We start from the raw sequence: 6,409 nt of genomic DNA, 5'->3' as shown, positions 1-6,409 counted from the left end.
ATAGCGCGTTAAACACTAAAGCGAATCAGAAATTTACCAAGAACAAATATATAGAGGAGAAAAATAAATATAAATATAAGTCATCCACGCGGAAATTCACAGGTAGTTGTTACAATTGCGGTAAACCTGGCCATAGAAGCACGGAATGTCGATCAAAATCGAAGCGGAATATAAAATCAAATGATATAGGAGACGTATTGACTGCCGTAGCGTGTGAGGCAGAAATACAGAAGTCTGAGATTTGGTGTCTCGATAGTGGTGCCACAAGGCATATGTGCAACGATAGACAAAAATTTCTAACTTTAAATAAAAGTGAACGACAAAGAATATATACAGCAACAGAAAAATACGTCGTATCCACGAATACAGGCGAAGTGAACCTAAATGTTAGACTAAACCGGAATCAGATGCATGAAATTAAGCTGAAAAATACATTATACGTACCTCAATTGAGAAATAATCTTATGTCCATATCGAGTATTACAGAAAATGGTTATACTGTCATATTCAACAAGGATCATGCAGTCGTAAAACGTAAAGATGGTTCAACGGTATTGACGGCGAGGAAACAAGGTCAACTCTACATTATCAACATATTGACAAATGGTCACGTAATGACGATGAAAGAAGCCAATGAAGATAGTCTAGCGAGATGGCATCAAAGACTAGGACATGTAAATATCAACGATTATTTACAGAAAATGAAGAAGAAATAATTAATAAACGGGATGAATCTAAATACATCGGTAAGCCAGTTTCAATGCAAGGTATGTGACAGATGTAAAATACACACTATACCGTTTAAACGATCTGATCATCGTGAAAATTAAGTTTTAGATCTAATACACTCAGACATATGTGGACCCATAAGCACCACATCGTTAGGAGGAGCAAAATATTTCATTACATTCATCGATGATTATACTCGCTATACAGAAACTACAATGTTACGGAAACGGTCAGAAGCATTGCAAACGTTCAAGAATTACAAAAGAAAGTCGAAAAACAAACAGGACACTACATCAAGAAACTTCGCACAGATAATGGAAGAGAATATTTATCGAAAGAATTCAAGAAATTTTTGGAAGACGAAGGTATTATACACCAGCTTAGTGTAGAATATACCCCTCAACAAAACGGGGTAGCAGAGTGAGCAAACAGGACTCTAGTGGAGATGGCACGATGTCTGATGTTACAAGCCAACTTACCACAGACATTATGGGCTGAAACAATTAATGCAGCAACATACATACGTAATAGATGTCCAACAAGTATACTGAATAAAACACCTCTCGAAATGTCGTCAACTCATAAACCATATATAGGTTATTTCCGAATTATAGGAAGTAAAGCTATAGTGCTAAACAAAGGAGAGAGACGAGGAAAGTTTTATCCAAAAGGAAACAACTACATTTTAGTAAGATACTCAAGCGAATCAAAAGCATACAGTTTGTGGCGACCCGGAACGAAAACTGTTATTAAAGCACGTGATGTTAGATTCATAGAGGATATTAATTCATATAACGATAACATGTCAAATTCAGTGATAACCATAAATACAACAGTAGAGGATACTCAATAATACGCAAAAGAAACTAATAAAATCCATAAGAACGAAGAAAACGAAGATATATTACAACAAGGAGATTTGGAAGAAACAAAGGAAGAAGAAGAAGATACAATAGGAAACATCGACGAAGAAGAAATAGAGATACCAGAATTCAGGAACACACAAGAAGAAAGAAAAACACGAGGACGTCCGAAGCTCCTTAGAACTGGTCAGCCTGGAAAACCAAGAAAGATTTATCAAAAAAGCAATATACAAACTAATGATCCTTGCTCTGTTTCAGAAATGATAAAGAGAGATGATAGAGAAGCATGACTAGAGGCCATGAGAGTCGAATATCAAACTTTAAAGGAGAATCAAACCTGGACTCTAGTACATAGACCTAACGACAAAAAAGTTTTATCGAGTCGATGGGTCTTTAAGATAAAACATAAACAAGACGGCCAGATTGAAAAGTATAAAGCACGATTAGTGGCACGAGGACACACGCAAAAGGAAGGCATTGATTACGAAGAAGTATTTGCTCCTGTTGCAAGATACGAAATAATTAGAAGCCTACTCGCCGCAGCAGTGAATGATGAAATGTACGTACATCAGATGGATGTGGTCTCAGCCTATACACAAGGCGTCTTATCGGACGAGGTGTATATGGAGCAGCCTGAAATGTTCATCCAACAAAATCACAAAGATAAAGTTTGTAAGTTACAGAGGCCTATATATGGTCTGAAACAATCAGGTCGCGAATGGTATCAAACATTCGATAACTTCGTAACTAATAATGGTGGTAAACGCACACAAGTTGACCCATGCGTATATGTATTTGATGAAACAGAAAATCGAGTCATCCTCGTTTTATATGTTGATGATTTAATTCTCGCTTCAAGGAAAATTGAAAAACTTAACAAACTAAAGGCAAAACTACAGTCTGCATTCAAAATAACTGATCTCGGTCCTATCAGTAATATTCTTGGAATAAAGGTGGAGAGGGAAGGATCAACGGGATCTATACGTCTTTCTCAAGAAACGTATCTGAAAGACTTATTGACAAAATTTAACATGAGCGATGCTAAGACCATCTCAACACCGATAGATCTAAATGATAAGATAACAAAAAGTATGTGTCCATCGTCAGAAGAAGAGAGATTGAACATGCAACGAAGATCATATAAAGAATTAATCGGCAGTCTGATTTATTTGGCGAACGCAACCCGTCCTGATATCGCATTTGCCGCAAGTCGTTTCTGTACTGATCCCGGTGAAATGCATTGGCAATTGGCGAAAAGATTGCTGAGATACTTAAAGGGCACACTTCATTATGGAATTACTTATATAAAGGACAAAGAGAATTTAACTGCATACACGGATTCAGATTGGGCAGGAGACATGGACGATAGGAAATCTTGTACGGGCAACTTATACTCATACTTGCTGGAGGTCCGGTCAGTTGGAAATCGCTGAAGCAAACTTCAGTTGCATTATCGACCATGGAGGCGGAGTATATGGCTTTAGCCGAAGTCTCAAAGGAAGTAATATATATCAAAAGACTCTTACTTCATATGGGTTTTTTTAACTATGTAAAAGTTCCCGTAACCGTTTTTTGTGACAATCAGAGTGCTATAGAACTATCAAAAAACGCAACTTCTCATAAACGCAGTAAACACATAGACATCAAATTCCATTACACACGAGAATTAGTTAGTCAAAAGGAAGTAATAATCAGGTACTTAAGAACTGACCAAATGCCTGCAGATGTGTTAACGAAAGCACTGTCAAAAGTTAAACATAATCATTGTATTAATATGCTAAAGTTAAGTAAAATTAAACCTATATCATAAGTGTGACATATATATGATAGTACGCACGCCCCGATAGGAGGAGTGTTGGAGAGAGAGAAGAATCGTGACGCGCTTTGACTAGGGACTTTAAGATACATTCATTGGCGATATTCATATTCCCAAGTTCCTGTGTGTGTGCGCCCCCCCCCCCTTTTTGTCGACTACATTATGTTCGTCCTTCACTCTATTATCTGTCTGTGACTCTTTTTACGTTCTGTTCTGTACTTCTATATTGTGTGATTAAACTTATATATTTACTCGAGTGCACCCGAAAGATACTTGTGGATTTCTATCGGCCCCATTCTTATATTCAATTACAAAATCTCATTAACTGTAACAAAAGCCTACCCGAATTTGGTGGAGCTTGAATTCGGCAATGCTTCCCATCGATTGCTCCAATACAATTGGGAAAATTCCAAATATTATAAAAATCATTTGCGATTTTTATCCACTCATCCTCTTTTTGTGGACATCGAAGATATATTGGTTGTAAAACTTCCCATATAATGTTACAAACTTCAGGAATAATGTTATATACAGTTAACTTCTCTATTCGAAAAAATAAACGTCGAAAAACTAATAGCATATTCGATTTACTGACTCGACCTTTGACTATATACAACTGGACTGCCAGTAGCTAACTTCAGACATGATGCCAAGCTGAAAAAATAGGCTCCGCCCCGGAGCCCAATTTTCTGCAGGAGTGGGGAGCTTTGACTATAGTATATGCACGTTTATGGTGTACCCTGTTTTTGAACGTGTTTAACATCGAAAAGCGTTTTTAACATCGAAAAACGTAAAAGTATGTATTGTTTTATAAGCGGGTGCAAATCTTCAAGATATAAACGTAAACATGCCATCGAAAACAAACCGGTTTTGCCGTTTTACAAGTGAGTTGTTTATTTCTAACCTGGTTTTTTTTACCAATTGTAAACTGATATTCAGTATATATTCCGATTATTACTTAATTTCACGTTCTATGTAATTATTTTCAAAATATGATTTATTATTTTCATTGTGTACATTAATTTGGAATCATAGTACTGGCAATATTATAAAATTGAGTAAATTGATATTTTTACAGATTTTCAAAAAATCCATTGTTAAAACAGAAGTGGGTGGATGCTATATATAATATGAATCATCAAGAAAGTGTCCTGCAATTGCCGAATCACGCAAGAATTTGTATTCAACATTTTGATGACACTTGCATTGAACAATTTGGTTCCACCCAAATACGAATGAAAAAAAATTCTGTGCCATTGTTACGTCCGTCCGTGCGTCTAGTATGTTACTACACTTTAGTAATAGAACACTGACTTTATTCCCGTATACTTGTACAATGAACTATAATTACATTCATTAATACTGTAACGCTTAATTCAACACGCGTTATACTGTTTGATGGAAGCCGAAGGAATCAGAGAGAATTAAATCGCCTCTCTTTACCCGAATTGATTTATCGTTCGCGAGACAAAGAATTAGTACTCGTCTGCTTCAGAGATAATCAACGACTCATCTCTACGATAGATAGACAGCGACTCGTTCCCTCTGATACGCCGGTTTTGTGGAAGCATGGTACGACGTGTGACGTATGCACGCACGGCGTTGCTGATTGCTCCGATTCGATTTCGGAGTAACAACGGCTAACGTAGGTGTCAGCAGCTCCCGAGTACTGAGATATTCGAGAATGTTCGATGTCAAGAAAATAAATACATACATGTTTTCTTACAGTTCGGCCATGCTGCCCTTTTATTCGTCCTCGAATAAATTCCTCAATGTGCTGCGGACAACTATTCTAACAATGCTATAAGTTTGCAAAATTACTTAATTAATATCTAACTTAAAACTAACGTCCAGTGGTTCTCATTTTACACTGGTCGTATCCATGGCTTTAATTTATCGGGAGACAATATCGCCTTATATGGCTTTGCCGATAAGTTAAAACCTGGTATGTCTGTCACCACGTATCGATCGAAATCTAACACTTTTGTTACCTGATAAGGGCCTTTATACGGAACATCAAACTTGGTGCTTTGCCCTGGTTTTGCATGAAGATTTCGTATCATTACGAGGTCATCAACCTTATATTTCGTAGCTGGTTTATGACGAGCGTCGCGATACTTCTTATTATATTTTCGCAACTTTTCGGTGACTTCGTGAGCCGTGTCGCGAATCGTGTTACGCTCTGTTTCCAAATCTACATCTATTCGAGCAAGATCGTTAACGAGTTCTGTGAGTTGCGAGTCAGTATGATTCCGCTGATCGTAACCCAATAACAATTTAGAGGGTGTGTTTTTTACACTAGAATGATGGGTATTATTAATAACGTATTGTGTCTTACTCAGCCAATTTTTCCAGTCATCTGGTGATTTAATTATTTTTCTTAATGACGATTTTACAAATCTATTAACCCTTTCAACGAGACCGTTCGACCAAGGGGATGCTACGGCTATTAGTCTGTGCTTAATTTGCATCGACTCTATAAAATGTTTAAACTCGTTAGAGGTAAAGGCTGAACCTCTATCTGAAACTATTTCCCTCGGTTTACCAAATGTATCAAATAGATTTTTTAAGCATTTGTTAACTTCCTTGGACTTGGTTGTTTTTACTGCAAAGAGCCACGTGAATCGTGTGAACGAATCTATGACAATAAAAATGTGTCGAAAATTCCCGGACGTTTGTTGTAAAGGACCGAAATGATCTACATGAAGTGTTTCGAAAGGAACCTTTGAGGTTGCAACTAATTGTGTTTCACCTTCACGCGAATTTAGAGGTTCTATACGCCAGTAAATATAGCGGAATCCATCTGTCCCAATCTTTCTGGTTTTCTGAGATGAATTTCGCTAAATAGTTGGAAATTGTGCGATGCTGACGTTCCACTTGTCTGACTGTGGAAGAGGGGTCGTCCTCGTCTTTTTAATCCCTAAAATATGCGATAGCTCACGGAAGACCCGCGACTCGAAATTCCTTCCCTGATCAGTATGAACTTCAAGAGGAACTCCAT

This window comes from Trachymyrmex cornetzi, unplaced genomic scaffold, assembly GCF_001594075.2.
Source record: "Trachymyrmex cornetzi isolate Tcor2-1 unplaced genomic scaffold, Tcor1.1 scaffold947, whole genome shotgun sequence".
In the NCBI taxonomy this organism is placed as follows: Eukaryota; Metazoa; Arthropoda; class Insecta; order Hymenoptera; family Formicidae; genus Trachymyrmex; species Trachymyrmex cornetzi.
Note: the sequence above shows the minus strand (reverse complement) of the source record.